We start from the raw sequence: 19,588 nt of genomic DNA, 5'->3' as shown, positions 1-19,588 counted from the left end.
GGTGGGTCCCATTCGTCATAGTCTGTTTACCCTAACTAATAGGTTACTTGGTTTTAGTTAGATAGTTAGGTTAATTAAGTTTAATTAAACTAGTTTAAGTAAGTTAATTAATTAATTATTATATTTTTATTTTACTCATTTTTATTTTTATTCTTATTTTCGTTCTGGAAAAAGAGGGACACGGGTCCCAGGTGGCAGTGGCCTAAGGGGTTAAACGGGGCTCGGCTACCGGGCGCAGATGCCCGATATTGGGCGAAGGCCGTAGCCTGGTCCGGCGAGGCACGCGGGACCACGGCGAGCGGCGCCGGCAGTGGTCAGGGAGGCGTCGAGCAGTAGGTGGCAGCGGCGCTGCGTTGGGGACCCGGTACAGGCGACCCCAGGGCGCGTGGATGGGCTCTCTATAACGTCCGCATCGCGGCGCATCCAGCGGTAGCGGTGGCGTGGCCGGAGATGTCCGGCAGCGACGACGGCGAGGTCCGTGGCATATGAGGCTGCAGTAGGGCGGGCCAGGCCGACGCAGGCGTGCGAGGGTGCAGCCAGACGCGGCGGCCGGGCTGGAGCGGCGCGGGGCATCGCGTGGAGGCATGGCTAGCAGGGAGGCACGGAGGAGAGGGAAGTAGTGAGCAGAGGCGGACGGCGGGGCGCGCGGCGCGGTCTTCACGGGGGCGAGGCAGCGGAGAGGGGAAGAGGAGGCCGAGGGCCTCACCGCGAGCCGTAGGGGAATGGCAGCGGTTGTCGGGGAGGAAGACGGGGACGACGTGCGATGAGGCGACGCCGGTGCGGTTGAGGCCGGGGAAGCGATCCGGCGAAGTCCGGCGGCGTCGTGGCGGCTCGGGTCGGGGCGACGGGATCGGGCGACGGTTGCCCAGACCGGATCCGCGCGGGGCGGAGGCTTTGAGGAGGCGGGCATCGGCGACGAGGGCGGAGGCGCCATGGCACGCGACGGCAGCGGGGGGTCGGGGGCATCGGTTGCCCCCCGATCCAGATCCGTTCGGGGGGGGGGGGGAGGAGCGAGAAGCGAGAGGGGTTGTGGGGGGGCGCGAGTGGGAGGGTGCGGCGCTAGGGTTTGGGTGGTGGGGCGGTTAGTAGCCCGGGGGGTTCGGCGCGGGTGGGCTGGCCTGATGGCCTAGCTGGGCCAAGGCCCAGCGGGGGGGGAGGGGGTTCCTTGTGTTTTTTTGGTTGTTGTCTTTTCCTTTTCTGTTTTTTTTTTTTTTTAGTTTTTACAAAAATCACCACTAGTACCTAAAGTAGTATTTATAAACAAACTGCTGTTACATCAATTCTTCGCCCATAATGAAATATCTTAATATTTAATAAAATCCAATAGGTATTTGTTTAATTGTTTTCACTACTATTTTAATTAGTTTAGAGCCCTTAAACATTTTATCAAGGTTTGGTTTCTCCATCGTATTTACACATGATTTATTTGACCCACCTTGAACATTTTGGTTTCATTGTTTGAAAACTTTTATTATTTGCCTTTAATTGAATTTGAATTTGAATCGGTTTCGAACTAACACGAGATTAGTGATAGTAATCGAAGTGACGTGGCATCATTAGCAAAGAATTACTATAGCTTAATTATCCGGGCGTCACAATTCTCCTCCACTACAAGAAATCTCGTCCCGAGATTTAAGAGGGGAGTAAGGGGGAAGAATAGGTTACGAAATTCTAATGATTCTTCTCGGTCTTAGTTGCTCTTCTCGAAGAGGTCGATCCATTACGTTTATGTCTTCGTTCCACTGCTTCAGGTCATCATTATGAAGTCGTAATCCTTTCTTCAGGGGTTCCTTCGTACTTACGAATAGGTAACGGGGCAGATCGACAATGACAGAATGCCATAGGGGTAATAATCTGGGATTAACCCATGAATGGGCATATGAGAACCTCTCGAGTTGAACAATTAAAACACATCGAGAGTAAAGTTCAAAGGTACCATAAGAAGTTTCAAGCAGCCAGGAAATCGTTCGATGCCCAGACAGAAGGTGAAAGGGGTTCATAGCAACGAGAACAAGTATTGCGTCTGATACCAGAACAGATCACTAGGCAGGTGGCCCGTGAATTACATATGAAGTCAAGCGCGAGGAATAACTTTGACAACAGGATGTACAGAAGAGTCAGGTTTCGATCCTGTGGAACTATGGGTTATGGGCCCACCACGTGGTTAAAGTAGGAAGGGCATTGACATCTTGCACGGCCATGATAGCAAGGCATGTCAGTGAATAACCGGTCAGTTATGTTGGTAGCATCATTGGTACCAAGGGCGAGGGACAAAGAGAACCATTTTCCTGCTCGTTGAACGAGGCGGACCATTAGGAAAAGTTCTCGTCCATCGGTGGATACCAGAATGTCATCAACAATAGTAACAGGGTCTTACTGACAGAGTTATACACCGAGGTGTTTACATAAGCAGGAGAATATTCCTGCTTAGATCATATAGATTACAAGAAACGTTAAACCAACCAATGGAAGGGAAAATATGATTATCAGATTAAACAGGACAATGGAAAGGAAATTGTGTTTAAACACATATTTCAAGGGTATATCCTACCCAAGGACAAGCAGATCATGATATCCATGACATGATATAATGTAGAAAACTCTTTAGGCACGGGAGAGAATTTTCATGACATTATCCATACAGCGGTGTTTGGATAATTGAGCAGGAAACATTTAACATTGGGCTTCAATTGTTCCTGTTCAAAATCGGAGTACCACAGACATGCTTCAGGATAGCATGGACATGGTCAACAGGTGAGTATCAGACTTTGGAAACACAAAGGGTCTATTAGGAATAACTTGTAGAATAAGTCTTACAATTTCCTCATGGAAGAATGGATAACCTTGCTGAAAAGAAAACTATAACAATAGGTCCTCCGGCCAGGTGTGCTAGGCATGACATCATCTTACCGGGTCATATAAGGACCAATGTTATGACTCTTGGAAAATATTCCAACCATCATATCTGACCAAGTTTCAGACCTGATTGGAGTCAGGATACCTCAGACTCAGGATGCCTGAGATAAAAAGGTACGACAAGAATTGATGAGAAGACCTCGTAAGATTCTCGGGAAATAAATTATGGAAGCGAGTTTCGAAACAAGAGTTCATCAGTAAACCAAGGAGAGGATGAGGAGGTGGCTGATGAACTCAGCGACAAATCATTGGGATTTCCAAAAGATGGATTTCCACAATTATGCGAACAAAGAGATAACATTTGTCAGATCAAATGATATAGTGAGGTATGCTCGAGGAAAACATACACAATTAAACATTGGTAGAAGGTGCACCCAAACTACGGTCTTAGGTAGCATAATCAATGTTAGAAGGTGATTCGATAACAAATGGCCTAAGAATGAGATGTCGACCATTAACTTCAAAGCAATAAGGTTGCTAGAAGTTTTAAAATTACTAGTCCATTTGTCGGTATTCCGGTTAGGAACAACACGGGGACCAAGACAAGAATGGTGATGGCGATAAGTATCACCTATATCAAGAATTATCAAGAGGTGGTGAAATTACCACGACATTCTTGACATAAAAGGTGGTAATATTCCAAGGTAAAGAAGAACAAATGCTGGATAGCAAGGATCTCAAGATATAACACAAAACACGAATAAGTTTGTGTTGAACGGAAGGAAATCGAGTGGTCGATGATAACACAAATCATCGAGGGCAAGGATGGTATTTCTCATCAGGAATTCAATTGATATCCTTGAGGAGCTCGAAATGTTGATGATGATCATGACAATTTCTGTCGAGAGGTTTCATGGAGATGTAATCGGTCGGTGATGACATCAAGTCAAACGAATGATGAAGCGAAAGGTTATTGGAACCATGGGTACGACACAAACTTGAAATCAAGTTTGTTGTTTGAGGTGAAACAATAAGACAAGGAAGATCGACGTAAGCTTAGCCCATCGTAGAAATTGTGCTCCGGAAAGAAGGACCAGGTAGCACAGTTAAAATTTGGCACGATTATGATATAGCCGAGTAGGCTCGGAATGACGTGATCGAGTTCAGACTCGTAAGTAATGAAGGTTACCAAGAGTTGTTGAATCGTAGTGCGGACTCAATTCAGTTGTCGATGTCCTTGAGGGGTTCTAACAACTGAGAACCCGTTGGAAAAATGGAATCGGCAAGAATATTAGTTGAGGAAGAACTCATAAGAAGTTATGTATTCCGTGGTATCCTCGAGATACCAGGGGGTAATACTCGACGACAGATCAAAGTAGAGGTTGGACTGGGGTATTGCTCTGCAGAAGACACGTGCTTTAACTAGTCCGAGAAATGGAATCAAGGAGAAAATATGATCGGAAGCACGATTGCAAAGGACCAATTCACAGATATCAAATGATATTAAATCAAGGAAATAGTTATTATTACAAGAGGCTTCCATGATAGGATCTACACCGTGTCCATGGGCATGAACACAAAGGTTCAAGGTCAACTCCCATTTCCTCAATGCATAACCTTCCATCACCTCTCGCTTTTCAAAAATGACATTAGTTGTTGATAGTTTTACCTGGTGCAATACCAGATAAGTATGACATGTGAAATCTTTCAGGATCACATAGATTAAGGAAGGCATAGGTTCAACCCATCGGGGCATCATAGAAACATATACCACAAGCTTCAGGAGCGAATAACTCAAGCTCGGGAGCAGGGCATGGTTGACAAAAGCAGGGGATACAATTTTACCAAAGGCATTATGTATCCGAGGAAAGCCCCACAAGTTTATTGAATATGAAGGACGTTGTCGGACAAAATCCAATAAGGGATCTGGTGGTCCACAAAGGATCTGATGTGAGTATCGGCACACAACCAGAGGAAGAATCAATGCAAAGACATTGGAATACAGAAACAACTGACTAACTCAAAGCTCAAATGCAAAGGAATTATGAATTCCAAGACAAAGGATAAGAAGCAATGCTCTGATTAGGGATGGATAAGTTTAATAGCCTTAGGGTACATTCGATGGCAATTTGATTGGTCGAGATCCAGCTCATGCTTAAAATGGCGTCTAAGCCGGAAGAATGAATTCTAGGATCTAGTTGAGGATTGCGAGAATTCGCACTTATTGAATCAACGGGCTCAAAATGATAGTGGCAAAGGATGCCAATAAGATTACTATACATATGGGATTAACCATAACAGAAGCAAGCAAGAATTTCAAGAGCAATAAGCTGTTGAGGATTTTTTGAAAGATCGAATAGCATTTCAAAGACCTTTGTGAAATACATAAATCAACAGGGATGAGCGGATACTCGCTAAGTGCCAGAAAATTATCCGTAAGGGTATTCAGGTGGCAAAGAACTGCAAGGCAGTAGGCACAAAGTATTCTTGAAACCATAGAGAAAACTTCGGGGGTATCTTGTAATAACAAGATCAACAGGGAATGATTATAAATGGAAAATGTACGTGATTATCCATAGGGGTTTATCAATGAAAGTGAATTGCAAAAGCGATGGGCACAAGGGTCTTGAGAGAACATCTAAGAGTATCTTCGGAATCTTCTGATGCAGCATGCGATCATCTGTAATAAGGGGCTCTCCGGAAGGAGTAGTTACGAGAACCTAGAGTCAGATTTAGTAAAACCATTTAACCCGAATAGAAGAGAGATCAGAGTCCCAGAGTATAGATCGAGGAGTAAAAGATTATAATACCACCCAGATGGCGACGTGGGCCCGTAAGACACACAGCCATGTTAGTAAAAAGTTTTTGCAATGTCTAGACTCAACTTCGGCCAAGGAGTGTGGAAGGGGGATTCCTACAGGTAGTCGGCTCTGATACCAACTTGAGACGCCCCCGATTTGAACGTACACTAATCATACACGCAAACATGTACGATCAAGATCAGGGACTCACGGGAAGATATCACAACACAACTCTACAAATAAAATAAGTCATACAAGCATCATATTACAAGCCAGGGGCCTCGAAGGCTCGAATACAAGAGCTCGATCATAGACGAGTCAGCGGAAGCAACAATATCTGAGTATAGACATAAGTTAAACAAGTTTGCCTTAAGAAGGCTAGCACAAACTGGGATACAGATCGAAAGAGGCGCAGGCCTCCTGCCTGGGATCCTCCTAACTACTCCTGGTCGTCGTCAGCGGGCAGCACGTAGTAGTAGGCACCTCCGGTGTAGTAGGAGTCATCGTCGAAGGTGGCGTTTGGCTCCTGGGCTCCAACATCTGGTTGCGACAACCAGGTAGAAGGGATAGAGGGAAAAGAAGGAGAAAGCAACCGTGAGTACTCATCCAAAGTACTCGCAAGCAAGGAGCTATACTACATATGTATGCATTGGTATCAACTGGAATAAGGCTATTATATGTGGACTGAACTGCAGAAAGCCGGGATAAGGGGGGATAGCTAGTCCTTTTGAAGACTACGCTTCTGGCAGCCTCCGTCTTGCAGCATGTAGAAGAGAGTAGACTGAAGTCCTCCAAGTAGCATCGCATAGCATAATCCTAACCGATGATCCTCCCCTCGTCACCCTCTGAGAGAGCGATCACCGGTTGTATCTGGCACTTGGAAGGGTGTGTTTTATTAAGTATCCGGTTCTAGTTGTCATAAGGTCAAGGTACAACTCCAAGTCGTCCTGTTACCGAAGATCACGGCTATTCGAATAGATTAACTTCCCTGCAGGGGTGCACCACATAACCCAACACGCTCGATCCCATTTGGTCGGACACACTTTCCTGGGTCATGCCCGTCCTCGGAAGATCAATACGTCGCAGCCCTACCTAGGCACAACAGAGAGGTCAGCATGCCGGTCTAAATCCTATGGCGCAGGGGTCTGGGCCCATCGCCCTTTGCACACCTGCACGTTGCGAACGCGGCCGGAAGCAGACCTAGCCTGGTAGGCGTTCCAGTCCAATCCGGCGCACGCCACTCAGTCGTTGACGTCACGAAGGCTTCGGCTGATACCACGACGTCAAGTGCCCATAACTGTCCCCGCGTAGATGGTTAGTGCATATAAGCCAGTGGCCAAACTCAGATCAAATACCAAGATCTCGTTAAACGTGTTAAGTACCCGCGAACGCCGACCAGGGCCAGGCCCACCTCTCTCCTAGGTGGTCTCAACCTGCCCTGTCGCTCCGCCTCAAAGTAACCGTCGGGGGCCGTCGGGAACCCAGGCCCACCTCTACCGGGATGGAGCCACCTGCCCTCAGCCCCCATCTCCGAACAGTATCACAGGTAATGTAACTGTGTAAAGTATATCGTATATGCCCGTGATCACCTCCCGAAATGATCACGGCCCAGTAGTATAGCATGGCTGACGGACAAGAGTGTAGGGCCACCGATGGGACACTAGCATCCTACACTAAGCAGTAGGATAGCAGGTAATGGTAACAACAGTAGTAGCAAGGACAGGCTATGCATCAGGATAGGAATAATGGAAAGCAGTAACATTCTACACTACTCTAATGCAAGCAGTATAGAGAAGAGTAGGCGATATCTGGTGATCAAAGGGGGGGCTTGCCTGGTTGCTCAGGCAAGAGAGAGGGGTCGTCAACACTGTAGTCGTACTGGGTAGCAGCGGCGTCGGTCTCGGTGTCTAGCGAGAGAAGAGGGGGAAGAAACAATAAATATAATGCAAACAGCTGCATAATGATGCATGACATGACAAAACGTGATGCTAGGTGTGCCCTAACGCAGTACGAGGTGGTACCGGTGAAGGGGGAAAACATCCGGGGAAGTATTCCCGGTGTTTCGCGTTTTCGGACAGATGAACCGGAAGGGGAAAGTTGCGTGTTTGCTATGCTAGGGATGTGTGGCGGACAAACGGGCTGCGTATCCGGGTTCGTCTCGTCGTTCTGAGCAACTTTCATGTAGAAAGTATTTTCATCCAAGGTACGGTTTATTTTATATTAATTTTCAAAGTTTTATGCATTTTTTGAATTTAATTTAATTAATTCGAAAAAAGAATTATTACGTCATCATGACATCAACGTGACGTCAGTGGTCAAAGTTGACCGTTGACCAGTCAACTGACGGGTGGGTCCCATTCGTCATAGTCTGTTTACCCTAACTAATAGGTTACTTGGTTTTGGTTAGATAGTTAGGTTAATTAAGTTTAATTAAACTAGTTTAAGTAAGTTAATTAATTAATTATTATATTTTTATATTACTCATTTTTATTTTTATTCTTATTTTCGTTCTGGAAAAAGAGGGACACGGGTCCCAGGTGGCAGTGGCCTAAGGGGTTAAACGGGGCTCGGCTACCGGGCGCAGATGCCCGATATTGGGCGAAGGCTGTAGCCTGGTCCGGCGAGGCACGCAGGACCACGGCGAGCGGCGCCGGCAGTGGTCAGGGAGGCGTCGAGCAGTAGGTGGCGGCGGCGCTGCGTTGGGGACCCGGTACAGGCGACCCCAGGGCGCGTGGATGGGCTCTGTAGAACGTCCGCATTGCGGCGCATCCAGCGGTAGCGGTGGCGTGGCCGGAGATGTCCGACAGCGACGGCGGCGAGGTCCGTGGCATAGGAGGCTGCAGTAGGGCGGGCCAGGCCGACGCAGGCGTGCGAGGGTGCAGCCAGACGCGGCGGCCGGGCTGCAGCGGCGCGGGGCATCGCGTGGAGGCATGGCTAGCAGGGAGGCACGGAGGAGAGGGAAGTAGTGAGCAGAGGCGGACGGCGGGGCGCGTGGCGCGGACTTCACGGGGGCGAGGTAGCGGAGAGGGGAAGAGGAGGCCGAGGGCCTCACCGCGAGCCGTAGGGGAATGGCAGCGGTTGTCGGGGAGGAAGACGGGGATGACATGCGATGAGGCGACGCCGGTGCGGTTGAGGCCGGGGAAGCGATCCGGCGAAGTCCGGCGGCGTCGTGGCGGCTCGGGTCGGGGCGACGGGATTGGGCGACGGTTGCCCAGACCGGATCCGCGCGGGGCGGAGGCTTTGAGGAGGCGGGCGTCGGCGACGAGGGCGGAGGCGCCATGGCACGCGACGGCAGCGGGGGGTCGGGGGCATCGGTTGCCCGCCGATCCAGATCCGTTCGTGGGGGGGGGGGAGCGAGAAGCGAGAGGGGTTGTGGGGGGCGCGAGTGGGAGGGTGCGGCGCTAGGGTTTGGGTGGTGGGGCGGTTAGTAGCCCGGGGGGTTCGGCGCGGGTGGGCTGGCCTGATGGCCTAGCTGGGCCAAGGCCCAGCGGGGGGGAGGGGGTTCCTTGTGTTTTTTTGGTTGTTGTCTTTTCCTTTTCTGTTTTATTTTTAGTTTCTTTTATTTTTTAGTTTTTACAAAAATCACCACTAGTACCTAAAGTAGTATTTATAAACAAACTGCTGTTACATCAATTCTTCACCCATAATAAAAGATCTTAATATTTAATAAAATCCAATAGGTATTTGTTTAATTGTTTTCACTACTATTTGAATTAGTTTAGAGCCCTTAAACATTTTATCAAGGTTTGGTTTCTCCATCGTATTTACACATGATTTATTTGACCCACCTTGAACATTTTGGTTTCATTGTTTGAAAACTTTTATTATTTGCCTTTAATTGAATTTGAATTTGAATCGGTTTCGAACTAACACGAGATTAGTGATAGTAATCGAAGTGACGTGGCATCATTAGCAAAGAATTACTGTAGCTTAATTATCCGGGCGTCACAGTATCCTTGTTGCTTGTTTATCTTGTTTGGGTAGAGCCGGGAGACGAGTTCGCTAACGAGGAGCCCGTTGAGTTTGCTTTCGAGGATCCAGTCAACTCTGACAACTGTGCAGGCAAGATGATCACACCCTCGAAATCACTACTATCTTTGCTATACTAGTTTGCTCGCTCTTTTGCTATGCCATTGCTACGATGCCTATCACTAGCTTGCAAGCCTCCCAAATTGCCATGTCAAACCTCTAACCCACCATTGTCCTAGCAAACCGTTGATTGGCTATGTTACCACTTTGCTCAGCCCCTCTTGTAGCGTTGCTAGTTGCAGGTGAAGATTGGAGGCCGTTCCTTGTTGGAACATTTATTTACTTGTTGGGATATCATTATTTTGCCATGTTATCTTAATGCATCTATATACTTGGTAAAGGGTGGAAGGCTCGGCCTCTCGCCTAGTGTTTTGTTCCACTCTTGCCGCCCTAGTTTCCGTCATATCGGTGTTATGTTCCCGGATTTTGCGTTCCTTACGCGGTTGGGTTATAATGGGAACCCCTTGATATTTCGCCTTGATTAAAGCTTTTCCAGCAATGCCCAACATTGGTCTTACCCTTTTCCACCTAGCCTCTTTTTCCCTCCGGTTTCCGGAGCCCGTGGGTCATCTTATTTTAAACCCCCCCGGGCCAGTGCTCCTCTGAGTGTTGGTCCAAACTAGAGTCCTATGCAGCGCCCCCTCAGGGAAACTCAAGGTTTGGTTTTAGTTGTATGGAGCGCTCATCTAAGTGTGCCCTGAGAAAGAGATATGTGCAGCTCCTATCGGGATTTGTCGGCACATTCGGGCGGTGTTGCTGGTCTTGTTTTAACCTGTCGAAGTGTCTTGAGTTACCGAGATACCGAGTCTGATTGGAATGTCTTGGGAGGAGGTCTATTCCTTCGTTGACCGTGAGAGCTTGTCATGGGCTAAGTTGGGACTCCCCTGCAGGGATTGAACTTTCGAAAGCCGTGCCCGCGGTTATGGGCAGATGGGAATTTGTTAATGTCCGGTTGTAGATAACTTGAACCTTAATTAAATTAAAATGAATCAACCAAGTGTGTTACCGTGATGGCCTCTTCTCGGCGGAGTCCGGGAAGTGGACACGGTGTTGGAGTAATGTTTGCGCAGGTTGCTCTCTAGTTTCTCGCTCGTGCTTTGCCTCCTCTTCTCGCTCTCTTTTGCGAATAAGTTAGCCACCATACTTGCTAGTCGCTTGCTGCAGCTCCATATATTTACCTTGCCATACCTATAAGCTTAAATAGTCTTGATTGCGAGGGTGCGAGATTGCTGAGTCCCTGTGGCTCACAGATTAATATTACACCAGATGCAGAGCCTGATGATTCCGCTCCAGGAGACGCGTATGAGCTCAAGTGGGAGTTCGACGAAGACTCTTAACGTTACTATGTTTCCTTTCCCGATGATCATTAGTGGTGCCCAGTTGGGGGTGAACGGGACCGTGTCGCATGTTGGGTTCTCTTTTATTTTGGTGCCATAGTCGGGCCATGAGTGTTTGGATGATGTAATGTTATTTATGCACTTGATTGACGTGGCGAGTGTAAGCCAACTATGTTATCTCCCTTTTTATTATCATATTACATGGGCTGTTGTGAAGATTGCCTAACTTGCGACATATGCCTTCAATGCGATTATGTCTCTAAGTCATGCCTCGACACGTGGGAGCTATAGTCGCATCGAGGGTGTGACACCCTACCTGAGGTTGCGGTATTTCCGGTTGACGATCATGAACCAAGCGGTGCGATTGTCAATGAAGAAATCCTTGTTCTTCTTCGAGATGGCATAGGTGCCAGTGGCGCCGATGACATGATCAATGAGAGGATCGGTGAGGGTGACGTAGATCCAGAGGGCGACATGGGCGTCCAAATCAAGGTATTGGGCGTCATCGTTGGGAGGTAGGGGTGCTCGATGAGATAGGTGACGCCATAGCAGATGAGCACCATGATGAAGGACTTCCACTTGTGATAATGGTGATCAGTAGAGTTGAGCAAGAATTTACTGTGGTTTGAGATATGATCATTGAAAATGGGATTGCAAGGGCTGGATGCTGGTGCCACCGGCGGAGTAGAGGTAAATAGCGGGGCGAATTGGGAACCGGCGGCGGCGGAGGTGCTATTGAGGGAAGGGTCTGTGCTGAAGACAAACGGCAGCGAGGCCGCCACGGAGATGGTGGCGGCAGGCGCCGTGGAGGAGAGGGAGCCCGGTGACGCATCAGAGCTCGTGGCAGCGGAGGAGGAGGATTCATGCTCGGCCATGGTGAGGGCCCTGGTATCTGATACCATGTTGGAGAGAATAGTTTCTATCCTTGATCTGATTTTGTTACACAATACAGGTTATACCCGAGAGAGAGAGAGAGAGAGAGAGAGAGATAGAGAGAGAGAGAGAGAGAGAGAGAGAGTAGGCCTAGGGCGATGAGATCCTGAATAATAGGATCGGTGTATGTACAAAATATAGTTACAACAGACGGCACAATGTACGAGTTCTAACAGTGGCAACCATCTAGGTCTCCCCAAAAAATGATAGACAAAACCATAATTTATTGCAAAGATGTCAAAGAATTCGGTATGTGAAACAAAATACCATCCAAGAACTTTTTCGGGCCCAACAACATAAAAAACTAGTACAACAACATGAATATTAAAGATCAAGGCACAAACCAACACCTCCTTACTGTGTGCATCATGATGTAGGGGCCGGGTACTTTCCTTTTCAAAAAAGAAAAATCAACACCTCCAAAGAGTCATCATTGATTCTACTCTATCTACTTGTGAAGGATAGATATGGTCCAACATTACATATTTTTCTGATGATCATTCCTTGAATACCGGCTTAATTATCTCATATTTTAGTGACCTACCAAATAAACTATATTTTGCAAGTCAATAAGTGATTACAAAAAATCATAATAGAATTTGGTAAATATTTATGTACACAATCATATAATATGGAATTATGGGCTAATGTACTAGAATATTTATACCCCGCAGCAACACACGGACAAATACCTAGTTAAAATTAGAAAATCCTTCACTATCTTAGTACTAATCACCTTATTTCTTATAGAAGATGATCTCCTTGTCATATATATGATCCCATTGATCTCTTTTTCTAGCTTCGCCTTTCACCTTGGATTAAGGGATTAAATATGAAGAGGATGTGGGACCATTAATCTATGCTAACTGGCATTTCCCAACAATAATGTATTGTTTGGCAGTTAATTATTAATTAAGTGCCACTATCTTTTCGACACCGCAGGCTGCTATATGATGCTGATAAGAATTTGCATCTGTCACACGTCTATGTCGCTAGAAACACTATTTGATCAATCGATCAATCGGGGGCCCGGCCGGGGGCAACAAAAGATTCTTGCGTTACTGTCTCTGTCGATAGCTCATCAGAGAGCTACCAGCTGCAAATGCATGTAGTCTGTTTAATTACAGGATTTGGTAATTCTCATCTTGAAAGAATTAGTGAGCTCTCATCTAACATCTATGTCATTTGATTAATTAAATAAAAAAATCATGTAAAATCAATGATGTAAAAGTCTGATGAAACTTACTCCCTCCGTTCACTTCTATAAAACGTTTCAAACAGCTGACATTGAACTGTTTTGGATGCTGGTTGAATTGTCTACGACGTCGTCTTATAAAAATGAAGAGAGGGAGTAGTTAATTCTTATTTAGATGAAAGCTAGCTACACCCTTCAATTAACTACACTAAACCAATGAAACTATCATATAAATTCATTTTTTAAATATAGCAATTCAGTTAACAGCGTGATCAATCAGCACACACACATAATTCTAATTAGGTTTCCACCCTATTTTATATATAAAGCAACAATCACAGTGCACGGTCGAGCGAATAAGATAGCGAGGAAGCCCTTAAACAAAGCAGATCAAAGAATAACCGCACAACAAAAATCAAACTGAAAAAAGATGCACGAACATTACAGAAAAATACACTTCCGTGATGATACGTGTTTGACACAGTAGGTTACGTTTTCTGTCATGCATGTATATCCATGACAATTTTATGACAGAATCAAGATAGTCATACCTGTGCTGTCGTAGAAGTGTTTTATGACATTACCAAAATTATCATCATGGAAGTGTCCACTTCGATGACGATAAATCGCGCGTCATAGAAGTGCTTTCGTCAACGGTGACCGACACGTGGCATCCACCGTAATGGGTCACCGTTAAGCTATCGGGTTCCGGTTTGGATCTGATAACCCGTTAACAACCCGGACCAATGAGGATTTTCCACGTGTAAAATTCTCATTGGCCGGAGGAACCACGTGTCGGCTCACCATTGGGACAGATGTCATCCACTCATTGAACATGAGGCGCCTATGATAGATCAACATGTGGCACGGCCCAACAGTGGCCCATTCCGGTGAAAAAGGCCGGCCCAGTAAAAATTAGCAGGCCGACCCATATAAGACCTACTTGTGTCAGGTCCATTTAAGCCCACAGCCCATATGAGATGTGCCAATTCGGCACGTCAACGACCCGTTAACAATTTGACACTATTGCAGCCCATCGCGAGTTCGAGCCCGTTAACAGCCTGCTATATATTTGGACTTAATATCGGCCCGATGTGGTTTCGACCTGTTAACGACATTCAAGGAATGTGCCAATTTTCAGGATGTACATCTTTTGGCCTTTTAGCGACCCATTTAAGTGTTGGGCCAATTTCCGGCCCGGTGTGTCTTTTAGCCCGTTGACGGCCCATAAGTGAGTTGGGCCATTTGCCGTCGGGCCTGAGTTTTGGCTTTTTAACGGCCCATGCTCTTCATGGTCCAATACCAGCCTGATTTCTCTTTCATCCTGCTAAAGGCACACAACACAGTTGGGCCATTTACAGTATGACCTGACTTTCGTCCTCTTAGCGGCCCATGCTCTTCATGGTCCAGTATGAGCCCGCTGTCTCTTTCGGCTTGCTAAAGGCCCACAGTATAGTTGGGCCATATGTAGCCCGAACTTGGTATCGGCCTGTTAACGGCCCGTGAAATCAAATGGGCCCACCTGTTGCTCGCTTCGATGTTGGCCTGTTAATGACCCGGGAGGTAAGAGGGCCGATCATTAACGTTTGGCCTGGTAACGACCCATTAACTTAATGGGCCCACTCAAGTTTATACATGTCTTTAGGCCCAATTAGATAATTTGAGCCCATTACGACGAGCAATTATGCACAAGACCAAAACCGATCAAGCAAAGGTACAACAAACAGGAAAAAACGTTGCACATCCAACATATATTACAGGAAATTACATCCATTGGGCAATCAAAGATTGATGCTAGTGCAAATAAATGAACAGAACCTAATGATTTACAACGTCACAATCTGCAACCTCAGCGCGGATGACGCCCATAAGCATGTGGGCAAGTTCTTGTTGCTTTGCTACACTGTCTCTGAAAACATTGATCAGTTGTTGTTACACACGAATGTGCACTTCTGATTCCTACACCATTTCCATCATTGCTTCAGCCATTAATTGGTTCACAAACATACATTTTTCCGTTGCATTCGAGACAGAGGAAACTGGACAGATTCAGATGGCGATTTTGGCAGGCTTGTATTATTGAGAGTGGAAAGTGTGTCGACCACTGCGTCATAACATAAAATTAGGAGGGGAACCGAACAGATTAATCAAGAGTTATTGCCATATTACCTGGCCTAGATTTATTGGAAAGAAACAATGGGGTTGCCTTGCTGTTTTCAGAGTTTGTCTTTTTATCTTCAACAGCCTGCACCAAATTAACACATTAGCATTGCTATCATTGGCCAGGTCAGATAATAGGAAAGCAACATTGACGCAACGAACATTTGGTGAACCAGACCACACCGGCCTACACCAAATTAACACAATATGACACATCTATCATCATCTAGGTAAGTTAATACGAAAGCAACATTGACACAATGAATGAATGGGAAACCAGAGAAACACTACAATTCAGTAATGTGCATGATATGAGATAGTACACTCATGCAACTCAGTATGCAAAACTACCAGGCAGTTTTCCTTACAAAAATCAACATTGTCGCCTTTAACATTTTACTACAACTGAATTTAGATCAGATAAAGGTTGGATTCACACCAATTAACAAAATACATGCTGAAGTAAAAATATACTGATATACAACAGGTACTTACATCAGCATTGGAGCACAGAGAATTCCCACAAGATACTTTCCTCGAATACGGTCCCAGTACAGAAAGTCTTCTAACCTTTAAGCTTATTTTATAAAAGAGAGATGGGTAAGAAACATGTAGAAAATATGATCAGAATGCTATAAAATTTCATGATGCGAGGATACACACACGCTTCTTAGAATGGAGTTGACATATTTTTGCTGGAATCTGCTTATTATCAGTGGGAGTTGGGTTTCTCTGTGCTGGAGCAGTATCTATGAAAACTGGAGTTGGTTTATTATCTCCTGTCATTTGGATCTTTTGAAAAGACCTGGTTTGTAACCCTTCAGATTTTAACATAGCCGTCTTCCCTTTGCATGCCTTATATAAAAGAATGATGCTTCAATTATAAAACATGCTACAGCAGAGATGGAATAGGAACTGAAAAATAGAAAGGCATGACATATTGACATGTATTCCCTCCATCCGAAAAAAATGGATGCGTCTAGGCGTATTTCAGTTCTAGATACATCCAGTTTTATCCATTTCTGCGACATGTAATCTGGACGGAGGGAGTATGATGTAAGAGTTAGGGATACGATGGGACAACAGTGTAAAAAAACACTAATTGAATGTAAAACTGTATGGTAGCGGAATACATACAGAAAACACTAAGGCCCTGTTTGATAGCAAAGTATTTTCTAAGTATTTTGAGAATACTACAGTTTTTGAGATTACCACAGTTTTATTTACAATGAGCTGTTTGGTTGTCCCTAACAATTGTGCTTTTAATATTGTAGTATTGGGCAAACTGCACTTTTTTCTCTGCATAAAAAAAGAACCCCAAACCTCTTTTTTTAAAAACAGAGCTGCTGAGTGCTTAAACACAACGGCTAAACAGCAAAATTTACAGCATTATGCGGCAACAACCAAACAGGTTCTATGTATTGTGAATACTGCAAAATACTCTGTTTTGATAAAACTATGGTATCTCACACCTAGAAGCAAAATTACTGTAGTTTTTGATACTTTGGTTTATATAATACTTTGCTATCAAAGACAGCCTAAGGCAACATATGCATGTGTGATTGAGAAACTAAGATGGCATTGCAAGATACCACTAGCTAGAACATCACTTCAATGTAAAAAAAAGAATATGGTATGGTAGACAGATGAAGTACATGTTGGGGAACGTAGTAAATTTCAAAAAAATTCCTATGCACACACAAGATCATGGTGATGCATAGCAACAAGAGGGGAGAGTGTCGTCCACGTACCCTAGTAGACCGTTAAGAGGAAGCGTTATGACAACGCGGTTGATGTAGTCGTACGTCTTCACGATCGACCGATCCTCAGTACCGAACGTACGACACCTCCGCATTCAGCACACGTTCAGCTCGGTGACGTCCCACGAACTCATGATCCAGTAGAGCTCGGGGAATAGTTTCGTCAGCACGACATCATGGCGATGATGTTGATGAAGCTATCATTGCAGGGCTTCGCCTAAGCACCGCTACAGTATGACCGAGGTGGACTATGGTGGAGGGGGGCACCGCACACACCTGGGAGAGATCAATGATCAACTTGTGTGTCTAGAGGTGCCCCCTGCCCCCGTATATAAAGGAGCAAGGGGGGGGGGGAGGAGGCCGGCCGGCCCTATAGAGCGCGCCAGGAGGAGGAATCCTCCTCCTAGTAGGAGTAGGATTCCCCTCTTTCCTACTCCTACTAGGAGGGGGAAAGGAAGGGGGAGAAGGAGAAGGAAAGGGGGGGTGCCGCCCCCTCTCCTAGTCCAATTCGGACCAAAGGGGGAGGAGGCACGCGACCTGCCCTGGCCGGCCCCTCTATCTCTCCACTAGGGCCCAATAAGGCCCATTAACCCCCGGGGCCTTCCGGTAACCTCTCCGGCACTCCGGTAAAATCCCGATTTCACCTGGCATTCTTCCAATGTCCAAATGTAGGCTTCCAATATATCAATCTTTATGTCTCTACCATTTCGAGACTCCTCGTCATGTCTGTGATCATATCCGGGCCTCCGAACTACCTTCGGTACATCAAAACATATAAACTCATAATACCGATCGTCACAGAACTTTAAGCGTGCGGACCCTATGGGTTCGAGAACTATGTAGACATGACCGAGACATGTCTCCGGTCAATAACCAATAGCGGAACCTGGATGCTCATATTGGTTCCTACATATTTTACGAAGATCTTTATCGGTCAAACCACATAACAATATACATTGTTCCCTTTGTCATCGATATGTTACTTACCCGAGATTCGATCATCGGTATCCTAATACCTAGCTCAATCTTGTTACCGGCAAGTCTCTTTACTCGTTCCGTAATGCAACATCCCGCAACTAACTCATTAGTCACATTGCTTGCAAGGCTTATAGTGATGTGCATTACCGAGAGGGCCCAGAGATACCTCTCCAACAATCGGAGTGACAAATCCTATTCTTGATCTATGCCAACTCCACGAACACCATCGGAGACACCTGTAGAGCACCTTTATAATCACTCAGTTACGTTGTGACATTTGGTAGCACACAAAGTGTTCCTCCGGTATTTGGGAGTTGCATAATCTCGTAGTCATAGGAACATGTATAAGTCATGAAAAAAGCAATACCAGTAAACTTAAATGATCAAGTGCTAAGCTAACGAAATGGGTCAAGTCAATCACATCATTATCCTAATGATGTGATCCCGTTGATCAAATAACAACTCATGTATATGGCGAGGAAACTTAACCATCTTTGATCAATGAGCTAGTCAAGTAGAGGCATACTAGTGACACTATGTTTGTCTATGTATTGACACATGTATTATGTTTCCGGTTAATACAATTCTAGCATGAATAATAAACATTTATCATGAAATAAGGAAATAAATAATAACTTTATTATTGCCTCTAGGGCATATTTCCTTCAGTCTCCCACTTGCACTAGAGTCAATAATCTAGATTACACAGTAACGATTCTAACACCCATGGAGTCTCGGTGCTGATCATGTTTTGCTCGTGGAAGAGGCTTAGTCTGCGGGTCTGCAGCATTCAGATCCGTATGTATCTTGCATATCTCTGTGTCTCCACCTGGACTTGATCCTGGATGGAATTGAAGCGTCTCTTGATGTGCTTGGTTCTCTTGTGAAATCTGGATTCCTTTGCTAAGGCAATTGCACCAGTATTGTCACAAAAGATTTTCGTTGGACCCGATTCACTAGGTATGACACCTAGATCGGATATGAACTCCTTCATCCAGACTCCTTCATTTGCTGCTTCCGAAGCAGCTACGTACTCCGCTTCACACGTAGATCCCGCCACTGTTCAATATAAACACGTATCCGGTTTGCGATTTAGAATCGTCCGGATCAGTGTCAAAGCTTGCATCAACGTAACCATTTACGACGAGCTCTTTGTCACCTCCATAAACGAGAAACATATCCTTAGTCCTTTTCAGTTATTTTAGGATGTTCTTGACCGCTGTCCAGTGATCCACTCCTGGATTACTTTGGTACCTCACTGCTAAACTAATAGCAAGGCACACATGAGGTCTGGTACACAACATTGCATACATGATAGAGCCTATGGCTGAAGCATAGGGAACACTTTTCATTTTCTCTCTATCTTCTGCAGTGGTCGGGCATTGAGTCTTACTCAACTTCACACCTTGTAACACAGGCAATAACCCTTTCTTAGCTCGATCTATTTTGAACTTCTTCAAAACTTTATCAAGGTATGTGCTTTGTGAAAGTCCAATTAAGCGTCCTGATCTATCTCTATAAATCTTGATGCCAAATATA

This window comes from Triticum aestivum, chromosome 2A (genome assembly GCF_018294505.1).
Source record: "Triticum aestivum cultivar Chinese Spring chromosome 2A, IWGSC CS RefSeq v2.1, whole genome shotgun sequence".
NCBI lineage: Eukaryota > Viridiplantae > Streptophyta > Magnoliopsida > Poales > Poaceae > Triticum > Triticum aestivum.
Note: the sequence above shows the minus strand (reverse complement) of the source record.